This window comes from Spermophilus citellus (genome assembly GCF_964194105.1).
Source record: "Spermophilus citellus genome assembly, chromosome: 3".
NCBI lineage: Eukaryota > Metazoa > Chordata > Mammalia > Rodentia > Sciuridae > Spermophilus > Spermophilus citellus.
Genome location: NC_138184.1, coordinates 184,844,980 through 184,868,045, shown reverse-complemented (window position 1 = coordinate 184,868,045; position 23,066 = coordinate 184,844,980). Strand labels below are relative to the sequence as shown.

Sequence of the window (23,066 nt, the reverse complement as noted above, 5' to 3'; positions counted from 1 at the left end):
CTTCAAAATGTTTCTATCTCCACTCTACATTTTCAAAAGGATTAGAAGCCACATAACAATTAAATATAGAGAGTGTCTCTTTCTTTGTCTTGGCCTATGTGTGTTTTATCTTCCAAACTGCCAACAAATTAAGCTTCTTAATACAGACTTTGATCTTAATTAGGAGACTTTCTTGACTGTTTCCCATTGATTTTCACATAAATTTTAGAATCTTTAAAGGGTACCGTTAAGTCCTTCCTCATGGGCTTTGCCTAATAACCTATATGGTGTGTTCTATATGACTACTTTCCTTTTCCCAAATGCACTTTTCCTTTTGTCATTTCTTTACCTTTGCCCTCTGTGTTTCTTTGGCTCTAGTATACATCATTTCCTTCATCCTGAATCACCCTGGTAGGTTTTAATAATCACTTGAGGTGCACATCTAATACTTTTTGGATGAGTTTCACTAGTCCTCACCTATTCAGCCAAACCATGAACTTATCCCAGTGTTTACAGGGCCCCTGGCCCTTTTTGTAAAAGGAACTTGGCATATTTCTACCTTGTAATCAACTCTATAAGAAGTGAACACTTGCAAAAGAGACCATTTGCCTCTTGCCCAATGGATGCACATTGAAATCCCTAAAATCTCTTAAACTATGGAATTTCTAATTTGTGTAGATATTACTTATTTAATGGGGAACATAAATTTTTGAAGGAATACACAAAATGCCTCCCATAAAACACTCTAAAAATAACAGTTTATGAAGAAGTTTTTAACTAAATACTTCTGTCCCTGCCACTTCTAGCCAGAATGTACTTGGAAATCTAGATTCCTTTCAGTCTCCTCTGTGTAAATGCTAGGTGGCCATAATGCTTATTGCATACCTTACAAAGTCTTTTTAGATCAAAGAATCATTGTTCAGTCCTATTCCTTGTCAGCTTAAATGTACCATAACAGTGGAAATATTCCTTTTCAATATGCTGCATGAATTTATATCAAGGCTTGATAAGAGAACTGTCAGAAATCCTAAATTCATCAGAGACTGCATTATTTTTATGTAGATAAAAAGATATGAGTCTCTATTCTATTACATGAGTTGTCATCATAATATTACAGTTAAAGCTAATGAACCATTCTCTGGCATTTGAAAAGCCAGTTAACGGAGCATTTTCCTGACGAAGCTCAAGTTTATAAATGAATTAAGTCTGTTTGTGTGGGTGTTTTAATGATTATGAAATTATTTCTCAATGTTATAAAATATCCCCTTTCTGCCCCCAATTAAGGCCAGCATGACCTACAAAAAGTAGCAAGACACATTCATTTAATCAAAATTAGATATGCAGGGCTTTGAGGGGAAAATAATCCTATAAAGAATATTAGTCATCATAGCAAACATTTCTTGTTGAAATCTGAGTTGTATTAGTCTTAAAATGAAGTTGTTTTTTTTTTTTTGTAAACTCAACCCCCACTGATTACCACACCCTTGGTGTACATTCACACTGAATATCCTTTTTCTGTCTCTCAGTTGAAGAAAGCTCTTTTTAAAAGTCCCCATGACTTTTTGTCTGTATTTTGTTCTTTCTTCTTGAACTTCTACTGAATTTTAGATGAATTGCAGTCATCAGAAGAAAGGTTTCTTAGAGTGGTGGAGTATAGTCACCCTTAAACACTGTGAGCCAGCTGTTATAAATTAGCAGTCCTCACAAGAATCCTTTGACAACTTTTCAAAAACCAATTTCAGAATTTTGTTGCCTCACTATGAGAGTAAATTATTGAAAACTCTCAAATATATTTATTTACTAACATTTGATATTCCCTTACTGTTATTTTTTTAAAAACCATCATTTATATTTTATATGAAAATAAACCATATTTATATGATATAAATATGAAATAATGTATAGCATGAGTATAAAGGCATGTTATATATGATTTGAAGTATAAAATATATTTAGATAGAAATACTTAACTTTCTATTAGAATCCCTAGACCTGAAATGACCCTCTTTGAAAGATTGAACTGAATGGTGATATTCAGTTTTATCCACTGCCTGTTGACTTTTTCTATTTCAATTCATTAGCTAATTCTGCCTTTCAAAAATCTTGAAAAACTTGAAGCTCAACCAATTTTTATCTCAGTTGGATGCTAAAATGGCAGCGTTAAAAATCATACACACTAAGTTTTCTAAGTTTCTACATGCTTCTTATCTCCTTTAAAGCATTCACATGACTCAATGAAATTTTTCATGTGCTCAGCTGTTTCTTACTTTGTATTGGCAGAATCTATAGTTCTGGCATTTTCTCTCAAAAAGGAGAAGGACTTTTCAGTATATGTCTTCTGTTTACATAGTGTCTCTTAATGTTTTGACTAAAGTTGAAATTAGGATATTTTTAAATTCAAATTTGATGTGTTGTTTAGTTTTGTTAGATGTGGTATTGAAGGAAGAGTTGAAATTGAAATTGAAAAAAACCTGGTTCAAATTCTGAGTCAGACATCTGGCAGCTGTGATTTGACAAGTCACATACTTCTGTGAAAGTTAATTTGGTCCTCTAAAGATGAAAGTAATAATGCTGACTTAACTTGTTTGATCCTTTTTAGAAGAATCAGGGAGATAGAGGCTATAGATGAATTTTAAAATAAAATTCATATATATATATATATATATATATATGAAATTTTCATTTCATAATATTATATTTTATTTTTTCATTTAACTAAGGAAAAATGTATCTAGAGAAGTCAAAGAACTAGAACAAGTGTGGTGGGTACAGACAGGGTTTATACTGTGATTATTAAAACTTGATTCCTTTGTCCTATTACCAGTTTTGTAAAATACATTTTATTTAACCTGTGAGTCAGTTATAAGTTTTCAGTAATCTGTTATTAGTTTTCCAAGATAATACAAAATTTTTAAGCTTACTGATTTTGCTTGTAATTGCCTTTCTCATCTCTCTCTCTTCAGGAGAAGAGAATATGGTGTTAAGACAGAGGTTTGTGGAGTCAGGTGGACATAGGTTACCCTTGAGCCTGACACTTGGATACTTGGACTCTCTAAAGCTTCATATATAAGAATAGGAAAACAATCTAATTATTTTGCATTATTCTTTTAAATGGCAAATATTTTAATAGGCGTCCATGTTCCATCATATTCCGATGACTTTGTTCATGTCGTCCTTTCTGCCTGGAAGGCTTGTACCAGTCTCCTCACTATGACAACTGTATATATCCCCTAAATTTAATATTAGAAATATCATGACCTTAATAATACCTTATGGGACACACCATCCAGCTTATGTGTCACTCTTGTTTTGCCCACACTGTATATGTAATGTGTCCCCCATTAAAGCAACTTAATTATCAATTTATAACTTTTTGTTAACGAATATTTGTTCTACTAGATTATGTCCTTTAAGAGGAAGGAGAAAGAAGCAAAAAAGTGCTTATAAATAGTTATGAATCAGTGGATATTGGAAAGACTAACATTGAAGGCAAATAAAAAAAATTCTTTCCTTGAAGGAAAATGGTAGACTGATATATATATATATATAAATTTATATTTCATATTTATGTTTATATTCATAAATTTAAATATATATATAATATATTATATATTTAAATTTATATTTCATATGTATGTTATTATATTTCACATTTGTTATTTATAGCTCATATTTATAGTTATATATCATTTAAAATATGAAAATAATAAATTTAAAGAGCATATGCATTATTTTTAAATTTACCTTATGATTATCACATGCCAGGATTAACATTTTGAGGTATTAAAAGATGACAAATTAAAATGAAATAGTAAGGGCTGGGTTGTGGCTCAGCCACCAGAGTTGCTCACTTAGCATGTGTGGGGTTCAGGGTTCGATCCTCAACACCACATTAAAAAACAATAAAATAAAGGTATTGTGTCCAACTACATCTAAAACACAATATTTAAAACAAATGAAATAATAAAAGTCCAAATTTTATATAATGTAAGTAGGTATAATTTTGACAAATATTTTGAATGCAAATTTTATTTTTTATTTTTTGGTGCTGGGTGTTGAACCCAGAAGCACTTAACCATTGAGCCACACTCCCAATCCTTTTTTTTTAAATTGTTATTATTTATTTTGAGACAGCATTTCTCCAAGTTACCTAGACCTCAGTAAATTGCTGAGTCTGACTTTGAACTTGTGACCTTCCTGCCTTAGCCTCCAGAGTTACTGGGATTACAGTTGTGCACACCACCTGGTTTGAATGCAGATTTTAAAACAGAATCACAAAGTTTTCCGATCTCCCCTGATTAATCTCATGCCTACTGAAGTGAAAGAAAGTTTTTTTCCCCCCCAATGGAATATTTTGTGGGAATTAGGAATAAATAATAGAATTACCTTAGTGGCCACTGTATATTCCCCTGTGACATATACTATATAGCATTTTAAGTGAATACTAACTGAATAAAATAATTATAGAAATGTCTTTTGTTAACTGTACAAGATATTTGCCATAACGATTATTATTACTATAATACAGCTTTGTACAAGCAGGTTCACAAAAATGTGATTCTTTGCTGAATTACCTAGCTATATAAATCTTCAGAGATAATTTCTGCTTTCAACATAACTTTAAAATTCATTGTTAAGTAACAGTTCAAAAATGCCAACATCTCAAAAATTTGGCAAGAGTAATTTGCTTTTTTGCTTATGATTCGTACCTTCTTCTTCTTTTTTTTTTTTTAGATAGAATTATATATTGGAACTATTCTAAGGACTGAGAGGGCAATAAAATCTTAGTTGTAATATTACTTTTCTCAGTAGCAAATGGCTCATGTCTTCTACTTTAATCTATACTGGAAATTTATATGCCTGTTTAAGAGAAGAACTCATTTGTAACTGAAAATACAATAAAACTGAAATAAGTGGCCAGAAAATTTTAATAGTTTTTAAGGCAGATAGATCTCTACTCATGTCAGTTTTTTATATAAGAAATTTTAATGTGATTCTTCTCCAAGGTTAACTATTCCTTAGGCCTGAAATAAAATGATTCTGACATAGCTCAGGAAAGTAAGCCAGTGTGTTTTCTATGCATCATGAAAATTCTAAATTTTATAATGTAATTAGTATGGATTTGAAAATATCATTGATGATATTTTAGTTCCTTTCATGCAGCCCTACAAGTCCTTTATACATGTGTAATAACATATGTCAGGGGAATAGTAATGATCATTGAACTATTATTATTATTTGATGGATTGCAGCACAGAAAAATTAGACAATGTATCATGTTAAAGATCACAATTGGTCAATTTTAGTTTCCTTGCTGCTAAACTATCTTTGAAAAAATACGAGTTAAAAGTTAATTATTTTAAATAAAATATACACAAACATCTTCAGGTGACTGCCAGAGAAATGTCAAATTTGCCTTTTCTTTCAGTCACTCTTAAAAATCTCACATCTATAACTCATTTATGCTTATAGTCTGGAAAACTTTTGAAGATATTTGATTCTTAGTGTTCCTTTTTAAGTATAGTGAAACTGTATTTTACAAACATCTCAAGTTAGCCAGTCTATGTAATCTTCTGCCTGGTATGATTGAGGCAGGTATGTGTGATACCTGGCAGGATCAAGAAACAATTCTACACCCTTCTCTAGCATCTCTCCAGATACCCTGTGTCCATGTGGTGGAGCCACAAGGTCAAGGTGGCTTCCATCACTGACTCATCATTTATGGAATAGCTATCTTGGAGTTTTGTGGACACAAAGCTTACTTAAGGTCAATGAAATATAAATTTCTCATTAATATTGATTATGATACTCTAATGATATGACACTGACTTTCTGGATTTGTTTATTAGCAGCATAATCTATTCTATCCTGAGTTATATATCTTCTTTCCTAAAGAAAATATAACTTACCTTATAAACTATAATAAATAAATATATCTAATATGTAAAAATATGAATGTATAAGAAAATAACCTTACAGCATTTATTGTGCAATTAGTTTGGTTAGGCATGGTGGCTCATGCCTGTAATCCCAGCAGCTCAGGAGGCTGAGGCAGGAGGATCACAAGTTCAAGGCCAGCCTGGGCAACTTAGCAAGAACTTGTCTCAAAATAAAATATAAAAAACAGGACTGAGGATATGCCTCAGTGGTTAAAAACAGAACAAAACAAACAAACAAACAAAAAAACAAAAAAACCCTGGATTCAATCCCTGATACAAAAAGAAAAAAGTTTGAATTTTAGATAACTTCAGATAAAGTTCAGAAATTAAAATATACCGACCCCACAAAGAAGGTATAGTGATAGTCATAAATATTTTATATGGGAATACTACAGAACTCTCCAGAATTAGTTGCTAATATGTTGCTAATATAATCATTAATAATACTAGAAATAGAACCAATGTGTACTACATTTTTATGACTACCTTCATGTTATAGAATGTCACTGACTTAGTTCATTCATTTATGCCTTCCCTCTTCCCATTTATAAAGCACATATTTGTTCTGAAGCAAGTAGGGTCTCTAGGTCAGGGAGTGTATGGATGATGAATTGGAGTCTGACATCTTGGGACCTCCACTGGATTCTGATACAGCACAAATTCCTCAGAAGTATGACTTTGGGAAATGACAAAAATAAAATGTAAAACACAGCAATTGAAAGAGTTCAGTAATAGCTTTACAAATAAACTCACTAATGCATGGACAGTATTTAAGAACTTCTTTCTAGATACTTATTATATGCAGTATTTCCTTTTTGTATGTAGCGTAACATTTTACTAATATGGTATTAAACATTTTTTTTTCTGTGAGGAAAATATCTAGTTATATATATATATATTGACTACAAATCATGGAATACATCATGGCCACAATGTATGGAAAACTCTGACTAAAAAGATAGATTAAAATTCTTTCCTCACAAATGGAATCAGCTTTCTAACTTATATTCATAAGTAGGGAGGAAGAACGTAAGTAGACATATTGATCTGTTATTAAAAATTGTTTTAGATGTATTTATTTCAAGAACATTGATGACTTTCTAACAATAGTGAGTTAGTTAAATAAATTATTTTAATTTCACAAACTGGTTTCTTTAGGAGTTGTGAAAACACTAAAGAATTAAAGATATTCCTAACAAAATATTTAAAGATATGTAAAGTTCTCAGAATAAATTGCTAAAGAATTAACAAAATATTACATATACTTTAATTCTTATTATGTAAAAGGTATTTATTGTAATTATATCCTTGCTTAATGGAAGAATCTTAACTTTTTTGATAATAATATGATAGGCAAAAGAAAAACATGAAAAATTTATTTGTGGTTACCTTCTGCCCAATACTTATTATCTTTTTAATTTGATATAATGTGAAGGATGAATGCAAGCCTTTTTCATGTTACATAGAAAAATAAAAATAAGTCAATGGGGTACAATAGTACATAGACTTGTAATTTATAATTGTATCTGCAAATGATTCTATTATTCTCAGAAATATGGTCTCCCAATTACTAGCCAAAACTATTGGTAAAAATTGTAAAGAATCTAAGTATACCAACATTATGAACAAATTGTATGGTGTATGATAATAAGCTTTTTAATTAGGTTTAAATTTTATTTCTAAAGAATATTTTTGAGCATGAAAAGAAATTATATTTAAAACTAACTTATGCCACTCAATTTGAAGAAAGAAAACAGAGGAAACCAGTACTTTCTCATTAGGTTTAATAGACAACTATTCAGGAAATGCTAAAACTCAAAATTGAAATCCATTAGTTTTTTTTTTTTCTTTTTAAATAAGGGCACAGTCACTAGTTTTATGTGATTTATTTACCTTACTTTATAGTTCTATCCAGGGCAGGATGCACATGCAATCAAGTTGATCATGCTGAACAATTTTTATTTTTCCTTGAGGCATTTCCTTGAAAAATCTGAAGCTGATTATAAAGCATATTTCAGCCTGGATAAAGTATATGCTATCTCTCTCTCTCTCTCTCTCTCTCTCTCTCTCTCTCTCTCTCTCTCTCTCTCTCTCTCTCTCCCCCCCCTCAATTCTAGAAAGAAAGTTAAAGTGTTTAGAATCTAAAAATATCCAATTTTATTTTACTTTCCCCACATAATCTTCCCATTGCCTTAATTCTGAATATGAAGCCAAAACTCTAATTAGTCAAATATTGGTTAAAGCATAGAAGAGCAGTGTTGGTCCACTTTTTATTGATGAAAGCACAACTTAGAGGAGAAGAAGTTCATTTGGGGCTTATGGTTTTAGAGGCTCAGTCCATGGTCCTCTGACTTCATTGCCTGGGCCCAGGACGAAGCAGAGTATCATGGTGGAAGGTCAGGGAGGAGGGATGCTGTGCTCACTGAAGCAGGGGAGCGGAGAGCTCCAGTGTCCGAATACAGTATCCTAGGGCATGCCCTCAGTGACCTCCAGCACTTCCCACTTGCCTTTAGTTACCATCCAGTGATTCATTCAAATTATTAATCCATCAAAAGGATTATTCCACCAATTACATTATAGTATTCATACTATAATCATTTCACTCTGAATATTCAATATTCCTGCATTGCTTCATGAGCTTTTGGAGGGGGTATTTCATATCCAAACCAAAGGAAGTGCTAGGGTGAAAATTGTATATAATTTAGATTTTCAAGATCTGAACAAGAATATGGTAAAAGTTTTAAGCTACTAAAGAAGTATGAGCCCAGGAAAGCACATTTCAGGATAATTACAATATATTTTAAATTTTTAATCTTGATGGAACCAATAATACTTATTGTTAGAATTTAAACACAAGTGCAATAACTTAGTGATTTTTTTTAATAAATGTTATTACCACATGTTGCTAAGATGTCACTTTAGAATAGAACAGAACATCTGCTAGATATTACTCCTCTTAATGCCTTACCTTTAAAATTTTAAGTTTCTGGTCAGCATTAGGCAAATGCTTGCCTCAAGTATGTTTTGTAAATAATCACTTTGTATTAAGTTCTAATATTGTGAATAGTTTGTATAAAGTGTTAGTGATACTTGCTAAAAAGAAAGCTCCTGAAGAACTTCCAAGGATTTCTCCTTAAGTGTCATGGTCAGATTATTCTCTGCTCCTTATGGGACTCTGTCTTTATTTTATATATATTATTTATTTATTTGTTTTAATTAGTTATACATGACAGTAGAATGCACTTATATACTTTGATGTATCATACATAGATGGGCTATAATATCTCATTTTTCTGAGTATACATGTTGTAGAATCACATTGGTCATACAGTCACATATATACATACAGTAATAATGCCCATTTCCTTTTACTATCTTTATTTTTTTTTCCTTTGGGAATGAGATTTCTTTTTTTTTATTGGTTGCTCAAAACATTACAATGATCTTGACATATATCATACATTTGATTCAAATGGGGAATCTTTCTTATCCCCACATCCCCTGCATTCCCCTCCTTTCACTTCCTTCTACCTAATCTAAGGTAACGCTATTTTTTTTTCATTACAATTCTTAATACACATATATACCACCATTTTTGTATTTCTGTTTGTAGATAAAGTATGTTGACACCCAATTCAAGTCTTCATACATGTACTTTGTATAATGATATCCATCACATTCCACCATCCTTGCTAATCCCCTGCCCTCTCTCTTTCCCTCCCACCCCTCTTCCCTATCTAGACTTCATCTATTCCTCCCATGCTCTCCCTTCCAATCCTACTATGAGTCAACCTCCCTGTATCAGAGAAAACATTCGGTATTTGTTTTATTGGGATTGGCTAACTTCACATAGCATTATCTTCTCCAGTGCCATTCATTTACCTGCAAAAGCCATGTTTATTTATTTATTTATTTTTTTGGTTTTTAATGCTGAGTAAAATTCCATTGTGTATATATGCCACATTTTTTTTATCCATTCATCCACTGAAGGGCATCTAGGTTGGCTCCACAGTTAGCTATTGTGAATTGTGCTGCTATAAACATTGATGTGGCTGGGGACACTGCCTTTCTTACAACTAATCACATCAAAGCTTGCAACTCTGAACTGTGACCCATATGGTTCTAAGGAAAACATATAACTGTATCTTATGAATAATGTATAAGTGAGTCTACAGTTGTAAACCATGCAAACGTGTTATGGAATTAATTCTGAAATGTATCCTAGCACTCCCTTTTGAAGAAAATAATTTCCCTTTGTACTCTTGATGTGTTATTTAAACTCTCTTCCTTTTCCCTTCCCTTTTCTTTGGCCAGATTTTCTTTCAGTCTTGTTCACTTTATGTCAACCAACAGTTTCAGGCTACAAAGACTGCCTTTCTACTTGCACTAACTCTTAATTTTCTTATTTTCCTTTTAGCACATTGTGGTCATTAATATTAAAACAGTTTACTTAATTAGAAGAATAAATACTCTAAAAAAACCTTAAAGTTAAGCATTTTTTAAAAGGTAGCAAATAGTAATTATTTAAACTTGGAAACTTAAAAGTATGAGCAGTCTCATAGCACATGCACTGAACTTAGCACTAACATGCTCTGAAACTTAGTCAAAACCTACTAAATTTGTTGACTTTTGATAACAGCAACAGGACTTTGCTAAAGCAGTTAGATGAACACAAATAGACTGGCAACATATTACCCCACATTTGATGTGTGTATGGATATGTATGTAAATACATGTTTGCAGAAACCCACATTCACTCGTGTGTGAGAATCATGTTATCCTTTTATATTTCAACCTTGAACAAAAAATCACAGTGAAAAGCTTAATTAAAGGAATCTTTTCATGTCAGTATTAAATTACATTTAATTATTAAGAAGGCAAAGTTCAATTCACACTTTATCTTGTATTCTTCACCATTCAATGATATGCTCTCTTGTATACAAGTAAGACCATATTAGTGAGAGAAAATCTGATTAAATATCAGTCTGATTAAAATATCTGTGGTCAGCATAACAAGGGTTTTATATATCCCTCATTAGATATAATATATAGAAGAAAGAATATATAATTTTCAGTTACAGGTTCATTGGAACTTTTCTGAATTTATATAAATAGGAAATAAAAGGCTTTCAAAGATGATGATATGTAAATGGTGTTATGGTATGAGAGAGTACTAGGCTCACCACTCCAAACTGCACCCATCTTCTACCGCATCACTTCTTTCAGCATCACCCTCATCTCCTATGCTTGAGTATATTCTTCAGTTTTAAAATGAGTTTCTATGGGACCATTGTTATCATAATACAACACATAACATTTGTTTGAAACATCATATAAATCAATGTATCTTCCATTTTACTCCATCTAAATATCTTTTCAAAAGAATGTATATGATCTTTTTAGAATTTTAGTTTTCCTGCCAAAAGGTATTAGACAGGATGTAGGTAATAAGTTAAATGAATATTTCTCTTGTTTTGAGGACATAATCAAAATCTAGCTCATAAAAACTGCCATTGACATTCAGCAGTCACAACCCCAAAGAAAGCCACCCCTGGCTGCTAAGAAGCATGGCAGTGGAGTGGTAATCAAGAGGACCTGTGCTTGGCCCAAACTCTGTCCTTATGGAAGCAGAAGTGTTTAGTGAAAACTCGTAGTCATTTCCATAACTTCACAGACTTTGTTCACGCTTTCCTTTTACGATCAAAGTCATTTTTAGACAACTTTTAAAGCATAGATCCTGCCATTGTGTAATGATGAATTACTTGAAGGCAGAAAATCCTTAAGTAATTCTGTAAATCCCACATCTAGATCACTGATGGGGAGAAAAGTAGATAAACAGTAAATATCGGTATTTTAGCCAGCTTTTTCACTGCTATGACCAAAAGACCTGATGAGAAGAGTGTTAAGGAGGAAAAGTTTATTTGGGCCTCATGGTTTCAGAGGTCCCAGTCCGTAGATGGAAGTCTCTCCTGCTCTGGGCCAGGATCAAGGTGGGACATCACAGCAGAAGAGTCTGGGGGAGGAAAATAGCGCAGGACAGCATACCAGGAAGCAAAGAAAGAGAGTTTCCCTCAAGAAGGACAAAATCTATACTCAAAGGCACACCCCCAGGGACCTACCTCTTCTATACACACCTGATCTCCCTAGAGTCACCAGTTAATCCCTAAGAGGGGATTAATGTACTGATTAGGTTAAGACTCTCATAACCCAATCAGTGATCTCTAAATGTTTTTGCATTGTCTTACACATGAGTGTTTGGAGAACACCTCATATCTAAACTGTAACAATTGGTAAATGGATGATTTTTTCCAACTTTAGAAACATTAAAGTCAATATCAATCATATTTGCTCCCAAGGTAAGTGAAAACTAGAAAATATATGAATACTAGAAAGGGAAAAATATAACTTCTAATTTGGCATAGGAAAAGGTCATTTAGTTTTAGTTTCCAAACTCCTAGTTGATAAGAGGCTGCCATCAAAGCCAGTAACTTATGGAGAAAAACAAGAAACAAAGCACAAGACAGAAAACACAGTTCCAGAGATTGTGACATTTTCATTTGTAGATTCTTTAATGTTCTAGAAATAGCTGAACTGTGAAGCATGTCCCATCCAATATGACATTAAAGGTTTTTAGAAAAGGGAAATGTTCTTGATGTACACAGGTTTTTCTATCATACACCAGTATTTTCATATGATTCTCCTTTTCTTTGTAATTATAGCTCAGATGGCTTTTGCACCGGTTTCCAGTGGTTCTGCATTGAGCTATTTTCATTCCTGCACATAGTTATTTTCAGTCTCAACTGGAAATGAGTGCAGTGACCACCTGATGATACTGACTCCATTTAGTCTTCTTTGTATTCTGAGATTGAGCACACATTATTTTTGGCCTGACACTCCTTTGTATTGATCCTAAGAATTCTGTGCAAGGCTCACTTTTTCTGTCTAGCCTCAGGAGTATCAGGATGACATAGCCATTAAAATGTAGTTTTGATGGTAGGAAAGATAAAGTCAGATGCATTTGTACCTTGTTAACCTCAGGAGCCCTTGAACTCTGATATTTAACTCGGAAGAAAATGCTAGACTATTTCAGGATATAGAAATATTTCTTAAGAATAAAAATCATATTCATTTTTACATTTATCTCAGCATATTTTGAGGTTCACATTAAGTGGTCTCTTTATATGACTATGGGTGACTGGGACATCACAAGACTAATAGTCTCTTGCCAACACTTTTCCTCAGTGTTGACCACTTTTTTGCTTCTCTAGCCCACAGTGGCTCTAAAGAGCTAAGCTTTCCCTGGAAGTCAACAAATGTTTCTCTTTCTCTTCTGAGAACTACAGGAGGTGTCCTTGAACAGACTCATGAAAAGGACGCAGTAACAAAGAGAAAGTACAGTTCCAAATATTTCTTGGTAGTCAATCAGTGATACTTCTTAAAAAACCCAAAAAGTTAGAATCAGGATATCCCTTTCTTCTTTATTTAAGAATTCATAAATATGTATGAGATCATGCATTTCTTTTAGTTTTTATATTTTTAATAAATTAATTTATTAACTTGTATTTTAGTTGTTTAAATTTATAATAAATTATTACTTTTTTAAATTTTTTTTATTGGTTGTTCACAACATTACAAAGCTCTTGACATATCATATTTCATACATTAGATTGAAGTGGGTTATGAACCCCCAATTTTACCCCAAATGCAGATTGCAGAATCACGTCGGTTACACATCCACAATTTTACATAATGCCCTATTAGTAATTGTTGTATTCTGCTACCTTTCCTATCCCCTACTATCCCCCCTCCCCTCCCCTCCCATCTTCTCTCTCTAGCCCATCTACTGTAATTCATTTCTCTCCTTGTTTATTTTCCCATTCCCCTCACAACCTCTTATATGTAATTTTGTATAGCAATGAGGGTCTCCCTTCATTTCCATGCAATTTCCCTTTTCTCTCCCTTTCCCTCCCATCTTATGTCTCTGTTTAATGTTAATCTTTTCTTCCTGCTCTTCCTCCCTGCTCTGTTCATAGTTGCTCTCATTATATCAAAGAAGACATTTGGTATTTGTTTTTTAGGGATTGGCTAGCTTCACTAAGCTTAATCTGCTCTAGTGCCATCCATTTCCCTGCAAATTCTATGATTTTGTCATTTTTTATTGCTGCATAGTACTCCATTGTGTATAGATGCCACATTTTTTTTATCCATTCATCTATTGAAGGGCATCTGGGTTGGTTCCACAGTCTAGCTAAAATTATTAATAATATTTTAGTTGTACAAATTTGTGGAGTAGAGTGTGATGATTTGATACATGTGTACAGTATATAATGATTAGATCAGGGAGTTCACATTTCTATCTCAAACTTTTTAAAAAAACTTGATTAACACATAATGTTCTATGTATTTATGGGGTTCAGTGTGAGATTTCAATACATGCATATAATAAATACTGATCAAATCAAGGTAATTAATTGTCTCCTTCTCATTTCCATGTCCTCACCATTGCTTCATGTTTGGAGTCTTTATGATAAACACCACTTACATTTGTACTCTACCAACAAATACTTAGTTCTGCAAATTTCACTGTCATAAGAGCCATTGGACATTCTTTATTACTCTTTGTTATCTTAAACTTTGTATATTAAAATTATTTTCCAGAAATTTTCTTGGAGCTAAAAATATTGAGGAATTATATTCTCTTAAATTTCTCTTAAAGATCCTGAACCTTAAAAGAATGGCGATAATTAAAGGATGTTGTTTCCTCACTGAATTCACATTCACTTCCTTCTTTAAATATTTCAATGACACCACTCCAACTAAATAACTTAAATCATGCTCATCATTGCTTGATTTATTTTTTCAGGGCATTTATCATTCACTTATTATATACTTTGTTATTTTGTTTATCATCCATTCCCCCCACAACAAAATGTAAGCTACTTGAAGACAGTTTTTTGTTTGTTATTGGTTTATACTTTGATGTACAGAAGTTTTTAATTTTTGTTTATTCTTTTAAGATGCATTCTGGCATAATCAAAAAAGCATGGAATATAATTTGTTCTAATTAAGTCCCCAGCATTTCCCCGTTCCCCAATGCTGTTTCTGCTCCCCTCCCTCTACACTACTGATTTTTCTACATATTTATTTATATATATTTTTTTAAAAACTAGTGTCTTGTGTATATATTCAATGTTGCGATTCACTGTCCTATATGCATGTGTGTACATATAAAAGTTTTGTCAGATTCATTCCACTGTTCTTCCCCTTTTTCTTCCCTCTTTCTTCACCCTCAGTCCCCTTAATTTACTCTACTCATCTTTTCTCTATTTTGATGAGACTCCTACTACCTTTTTCCCTCCCCACTCACTACCCCTTACCTTAATTTGAATTAGTTTCCACATACCAGAGAAAATGTTTGAGCTATTTCCTTCCATTTACTGGCAAATGCCATGATTTTATTCTTATTTGTGACTGAGTAATAGTCTATTGTGTATATATGTACCACATTTTCTTAATCTATTCATCTGTTGAAGGGCACCTGGGCTGGTTCCATAACTTGGCTATTGTGAATTGTGCCAAGAGTGGGAGAGCAGGGTCATATGTTGGTTCCATTCCTAGGTTTTTCAGGAATCTCCATAGTGCTTTACAGAGTAATTTCACTAATTTGCAGCCCTACCAACAATGTCTGAGTGTACATTTTCCCCCACATCCTCACCAGCATTTATTATTAGTTGTATTCTTGATGATTGCCATTCAGATTGTGGAGTGAAATGAAATCTCAGTGTCATTTTGATTTACATTTCCCTAATTGCTAGAGAAGTTGAACATTTTTTTCAAGTATTTGTTGACCATCTGTATGTATCATTTGAGAAGTGTCTTTTTAATTCTTTTGCCCATTTATGATTGGGTTATTTGTTCTTTTGGTGTTAAGATTTTGAATTCTTTGCATATTTTGGATGTAACACCCTATCGGAGGAGCAGGTGGTAAACATCTTCCATTATGTGCTCTGTTTTCATGCTCTGAATTGTTTCCTTTCCTGTGAAGAAGCTTTTTAATGTGATGGCATCCCACTTACTGAATTTTGATTTTATTTCTTGTGCTTTAGAAGTCTTGTTAAGGAAGTTGATTCCTGGGTCAACATACTACAATGATGGGCTTCCATTTTCTTCTAGCAGTTGCAGAGTTTCTGATCTAATTCCTAGGTCTTTGATCCACTTTGATTTGACTTTTGTGCAGGTTGACAGATAGGGTTCAAATTTCATTCTTCTACATATTGATTTCCAGTTTCCCCTGCAGCATTTCTCCAGTGTATGTTTTTGGCACCTTTGTCTAGTATCAGGTAACTGTATTTGTATAGGTTTGTCTCTGTCTTGTATTTCATTGGTCTTCATGTCTGTTTTGATGCCAGTACCATGCTGTTTTTGTTACTATAGCTCAAACGGAGTCGTTTGTCAGTTTTGATTATGACTAAATTCCCAGCACTTAGAACAGTCTCTGTCACATAGTAGATTCTCAATACAAATTTATTACATTAAGAACTGAATGGTCCTCTGAATGACTATCCATGTGATATCTATTTAAAATGTAATATTGTGAGACTTCCCAAATTATTGTCATAATATTTTGTCATAAGATGAAGTTTATATAACTCTATTTTGCCTCTTAAAGGAAGCAAAGATGATTGCTTCTAAAAATAGTTCCAAATGGTGAAGATTATAATTGCTTGCTTTTCAAATAAATAACTTAATGAAAATTATTTATTCTTTAATGATTTTTACATTTGAATTCCTGTATTTTTCTTACATGACATCTCATAAGCCAAATAGGGGCTTTTGCATTAACTTTTGAAGTCCCTGGTTTTCTTTATAGCTCTACCCCTATGTGTTCTAATTGTGGGAGCTATTAAGAAAACAGCATGAAATCAAAACTTTATTTTATAAATTGATTATGAAAATCAGTCTTCAAAGTATCCTTTTATGAATGACAGTGAAACTTTGATCATCAGAAGACTGGACTAAAGGGTTATCATCGTTTAACTTTTTCTTTAACAATTGAGAACTTTTGAAGTAAACAGTGATATTCATTTTTGTTTGAATTTTATTTTGGAAAAATGAACCTTGACTGGATTAATACACTACCCCTTCTTAGTCGAATGCTGGTGATACTTTTATCATTCTAAAATAATTAATTGTTGTATTGAGTGGATTCTAATTTGAATGTTTATTGATTCTCTCTGGGGGAAAAATGAAAGTTTAAAGAATTTAGTATGTATTTTAAATTGTTGGTAATACGGGATGCTTTATGGGGATATAGAAGTTAACTGTCTCCCCAGAAAGTGTTCTGTATATAATTTAATAAAATTCAAGTTTTAAATTCAACTGTGTAGAGTTTTCTATAGTTAGTGAGTTGGTCTTGTTGATGCAGATGACTTTAGTAGAAGACATGTTGGCTCACCATTATCTCTATAATCCATAGACCCCCTTGCAATGCCAACATGAGGTATTGTACCAAGTAGATACCATTTAAATATGTGCTGAATAAATGAATCTGTGCATAAATCCCTTCTTCTTAGTCAGCCAGATGTTCCAATCTGGCTAGGATAAAATAGGAATGTATTAAGGGTGCTAGTGGAACCTGTTAGAGACTTCAGAAAGGGAGTAAAAGAGAACTAGATCCCTAAACTTGAGCATGGCAATTAAAAGAAATTTAGAAAAATTTAAATCTATGGGATTCAAACTAAGAGCAAGAAATATTCTAGGGGATGTTCTGCAAGAGAAAACAGTCCAGATATGCCAAAACCCACAGTATTCAAGCTCCTCATATGGGCATCCATGAATACATTCTCAGGAATATATCTGTGTTTGGGAATGAGTGATAACTTTTTGTGGAGGATCACAAATAAATATAATATAATTATGTGGATTATTGACATGAATATAAGTGGTATATGTAATGATTTATATTTTATTTTTAACATATTTTATATTATAAATATATTAAATGTTACATTCATAACCTATTACTCATGATATTATAATATACTATCATTACGTATATTGGTATATTCAGCTAGTAGATTTTACTTCCCAGTTTAGCATTTGTATGTATAAATATTTTGGTGTAGGGTTATTCTTCTTCAGTACTCTAGGACTACTGAATAAAGTATAGAAGTGTGCAATTCATAAGTATTGTATTCAAATTAAAGAAAGGCAAAGTGACTTTAATTCACAAACAAGATTTTATGTTGTTCAGTAGGGAAAGTGATGAGAGAATGATCTTCATATAGCATGTTCATCAGGCTGTGCTTGATGAATTGAAGAGGTTCATAATTTAGCTATTATTTACATTTAAAGTTGTTAAAGATTATTGCATTTTTAGCTTATATAATTAATATATACAACATGATATTTTGATATTTGTAGTGAAATTATTACTATGCTTAAACAAATGAACATATCCATCATGTCACAGATTTACCTTTTGTTTGTGTTTGTTGTGAAAGTACCTAAAATATACTATTTTAGCAAATTTCCAGAATGCATTTAATATTATTAATTCTACTCTTCATGCTGTGCATTAGCTCTTTGGGTTTGTTTATCTTTTGTAACTCAAATATTATCATTCTTTATATTAATTTATTAACTCCAAAGGTCATCCTAATTTTTATTGGTTTTACATTTTTGTTGTATTTAAATGGAGCATTTCAGTTGTTTTAGGTTTGTGACAATTTTAAGCATAAGGAGCGTTTTACATAATTTTGTATTTAAATGTAGGTGTATAATATAGAGACAATAAAAGCTTATGCTGAGTCATTAAAGAAATTTTTGAAAACTTCATGTAAAGCCCTAGACTTCTCTGAAATTTCAATCAAGAAATGAATTTATTGGAAATTCTTTGATCAGTTATGAGGAGACAGATTTGGTTTGGATGTTTTACCCACTGAGTGTCTATTCATGGCCCTCATTGGGTAAACCGATAGTAGTCCTTATTTTCTATTAGAAATTTAAGTTTACGTTAATTAAGGAGGGAGAGAAAACAAATTTTAGTAATTTCTTGAATTGAATACCTTATATTTTTCTGTTTTACCTTTATATTTTTCTGTTTCATACATATAAGATATTATACTATTTGGTACTAATGAGAATATAAAGATGAATAAAACACACTTTCAAAAATAACATACCCCATGTCCATTTGGATCATTTGTCATGATGATTTTGATGATGATGATGACGATGACATTGATAATGATGGTGGTGGTGATTGATGCTAGTTGAGATTTCTATCTCTAATGTAGAATTTACCACATGCCAATGACTATGACTAGTGTTATATATATTACCTGACTTAGTCCTCACAGTAGTTCTGTGAAAGAAGTGTAATTATTATCTATGTTTTACAAATAAATAAATTGAATCTTGGAGAGCTGAGATAATTGAACCAGGGTCACATAGATCTCACAAAATGGAACAAACTGGATGAGATTCAGTTTAAACCTGTGCTATATATTTCCCACCAAAAGTTGAAGTTCTTTAATGTTGAATAGTAATAAGTAATATGGTCCAAAATATAGTTGTGATTTTTAGTTGTCTTTGCTTATCAATAAATAAGTATATCTTCCTTCACGATATACTTATTTATTGATAAACAAAGAAAGTGTTTTGTAAGGTTCAATAATAGAAACATAGCCTGTATGTCATTTATCATTACCTGCTTAACACAAATCTAATATTTGTATGGGTTATAAGTAAAAATGTTGGTTTAATTTACTTTGCAATCCAAGTATTTGAAGTCATACTCTATCAAAAACTTGGCCATGGCAAACAGAAGGTTTTAAAAGAAAAGGTTTAAGAACCTATTCTCTTCATCTATAAATAAAATGTTTAATTTTATTCAAACTTAGCCCTTCTAAAAGTTTCAAAATTCACTATTTGAATATTATGAGTCATTTTGGGCTTTCCCATTTTTGTCCTCCAGACTATTTTATGTAAAGAGTTATTTATCACAACCAATCCTGTGCTAATGACTCCAGATTTTTTTTTCTTATTGGAGTGGTCCCATTCAGAACTGTGCCAGTGGAGCTGACATAAGCCCCCTCCTCATGTTTATGTGATAAGCAGCTGGTTCCTGTACACAGAGCTGATTGTTTTCATCTAACATAAGAAGTGGATTTAGAGTGCTAAAATTGACAAATGCCAATGTCATAGAATTAAGGGACACTTTATTAATCCCAAACCACTTGCCAGGCAACATTTTTGTGCATTATAGAGTCTAGTGACAAGAATATATATTTGAAAAAATATTATTTATCATATATACTAACATTTACTTATCATACTATGTTGTTTTCACCTTTTTCTCCAAAAGGGAATGTTTGATAAAATATGAAAAATTAAAGTTCTATTTTAGTAGTTTGAGTGTTCCTTCTTTCATTTTTTGAATTGTCCAAAAATATAATAGACCTTTTGAATTAATGGGATTGAGCTCATTTCCCAATCAATGGCACTTACCATTTCACCTTGAGAAAATGTTAATTTTTACGAGCCTTATTTTATATATTTTTGTAAGCAGGAATTTGTACACAGCTGTCAGAATTGTTAGGAGAAATAAATCAGATACCAATGTGCATATTGCCTAGCACAGTACCAGGCTTATAAAGAATACCATGAATATTATTTACTTCTATCTAATTATCACTGAAAAAAATCATTCATAATTTTTACCATCAACTTTTAGATTCCTTTGAAAAGAGAATTTCTTAGTATCTTCTATAAATACATTGACTTTTCAGTTTTCGTCAGCAGGTGATATGCATGTGAACTGTTCAAAGGTTTTACATATTTGCAATATTGTATATACTTTCTTCCCTTTTTTATATACCAGTGTATCTTGGTAAACTTTAGCTTATTTAAGCATCATCAATCCTGTGCTGATTATGCAAATGTGTGAAGATTTAAGGTGCAGAAAATCCTTACTTTGCCCCAGTGTCTATGTCACTTAAAATTTTTTTCAAGTGATGATCTTTTCTCTGAAATATGTCCAGATAATGCCATCAAGCAATGTGGTGAATAAGGCACATCACTTTCTGTTTTTAACTAATAAAACTTATTTTGAGAAAATGCTATTCTATTATGTCTAGCAATCTAAAGACAAAATTTTCTAGTCGTCCTAGTCTTCAAAATAGCAAAATAATTTGAAGGAAAATATTTTGAACTACTTCTAAAAGAATGTGACTTCAAAAGAGAAAATGTAATAAATTACAACAAACTGGTAATGTATTTCTTATTTAGGGCATAAATAATAGTTTTACATATGCTTTATGATTGATCAAGTTAGGAGAAATAATCAGAAATGAATGGGAATCATAGTGACCAATTGACATTTCTTCTGTCACATAACCATTTAAACCATCTACTGAATAAGTATCCATATATATTTTAAGATTATGAATATTGCTCTTCTTTTATTGGCTGAATGAGGAAAGAGTTTCTTTTACTTTTCAGAAGTAATAGCTCCTTCTATGGTTGTCAGAAATGTGCAGCCCTATACCATTCCAATTAATGATACCAAGTTTAGATTATCTGTCACTAAAACTCTCTTACTTATAATAATTCCCCAAACCATCATATGTTGGATGCTTAGCTAAGAAGAAATCTATTCTGGAAAATTTCTAATTTTGCATATCAGTGGAGGTGATAGCATTCCTGTATTGGTCAAATTAATCATAAGATCAATTGGTTTTCCTCTTAGCCATTACTGAATACACTGTGAGATTATCCATAGAACTTCACCGAATCAACAAGCTTTTCTTAGCTAATAGGTTATTTCTGTTTTAGTCAGATTTTTTGCAGCTGTGACTAAAAGTCCTGACCAGGACAATTACAGAGGAAAAGTTTATTTAGAGGCTCACAGTTTCAAAGGTCTCAGTCCATAGAGAGGAGGCTTCATTCCTTGGAGCTCAAGGTGAGGCAGAACTTTATGGTAGAAAAGTATGGTGGAGGGAAGTGGCTCACATGATGATTAGAAAGTAGAAAAAATAATTTGCCTGATAAATACAAAATATATACCACAAAGTCACACCCCCAATGCCCACGTACTCCAGCCATACTTTACCTGCCTTCAGTAAATCCTGTCAGGGGATGAATTCACTGATTGGGTTAAGGCTTTCATAACCCCGATAATTTCTCCTCTAAACCTTCTTGCATTGTCTCACACATGAAATTTTGGGGGATACCTCACATTCAAACAATAACAATATCCTTAGTGTGAAGTAATATATATTTTATGTTAAATGTCCATAACATATTCCTGACTTAGCCTGGAACAAGTCCAAGTAATTTACTCTTTTGGACTAGGTATATAATAGTTGTATTTTAATTTTAATAATAACACTTTATTCCATCATCTTTTTTTCAGTGGAATATTAGTCAACTGATTTGTATTTGTATTTTTCATTGACTTTATATATTTAATTAGGTAGGTTATTATTGTATGAGTTTCTGTTTATATTAGAGAAAAGTGTGACTTACAGCCAACTCACTTTTTGAATAAGTGTTCAGTATTACTGTATTGTGTGTGTGTATGTGTGTTTGTGTGTCCAAAGAAAATGCCTAAATTCTTTTTGTATGTTTAGCAGATGTGTGCCATTGCCATAGGGGGTCACAATGGCAAAAGCAAGAACCCTCCAAGTTCATGCATTCCTCATCACAGAATATTGTGACCATATTATACAACAGCCCAGATAACAATGGATTTTTATTTGTTGTTATGTTATTGAATCTTACTAAATAATTATATGAATCTTTCTAAATGACTTTACTGTTTTATTTTATCAGTATTTAGCATGTCCCTCCAGGCTCTGGAAAGTGATCTACATTTAATTGTTTTCAGTTTTCTCTAAGTTAATCTTCCTGAGTTGTTACTGCTTATCTGATTTTCTTTCTTAGTTTATCTATGTGTTCCTAAGAATGAAGGTTCGACATCTATGTACACGTGGTAGTCTTGTCGAATAAAAAATGAAGTATTACCTTAATCCTGCACTAGGATGAAGGAGACTATATAAGCCAATATGTGTGCCCATTTTAACAGCTAATATTAGCAAAACTCAAGTTCAGTTCAGAGTCTTTTCATTAAACTTTTTTATCAAA

The 23,066-nt window shown here is 32.1% G+C and overlaps 1 protein-coding gene across 1 annotated transcript in view; it reads left to right on the top strand.

Annotated features, from left to right (window-relative positions):
* KCND2 (potassium voltage-gated channel subfamily D member 2) overlaps window positions 1-23,066 on the top strand; it is a 457,887-nt gene that overhangs the window by 104,467 nt on the left and 330,354 nt on the right. The window lies entirely within an intron of this gene.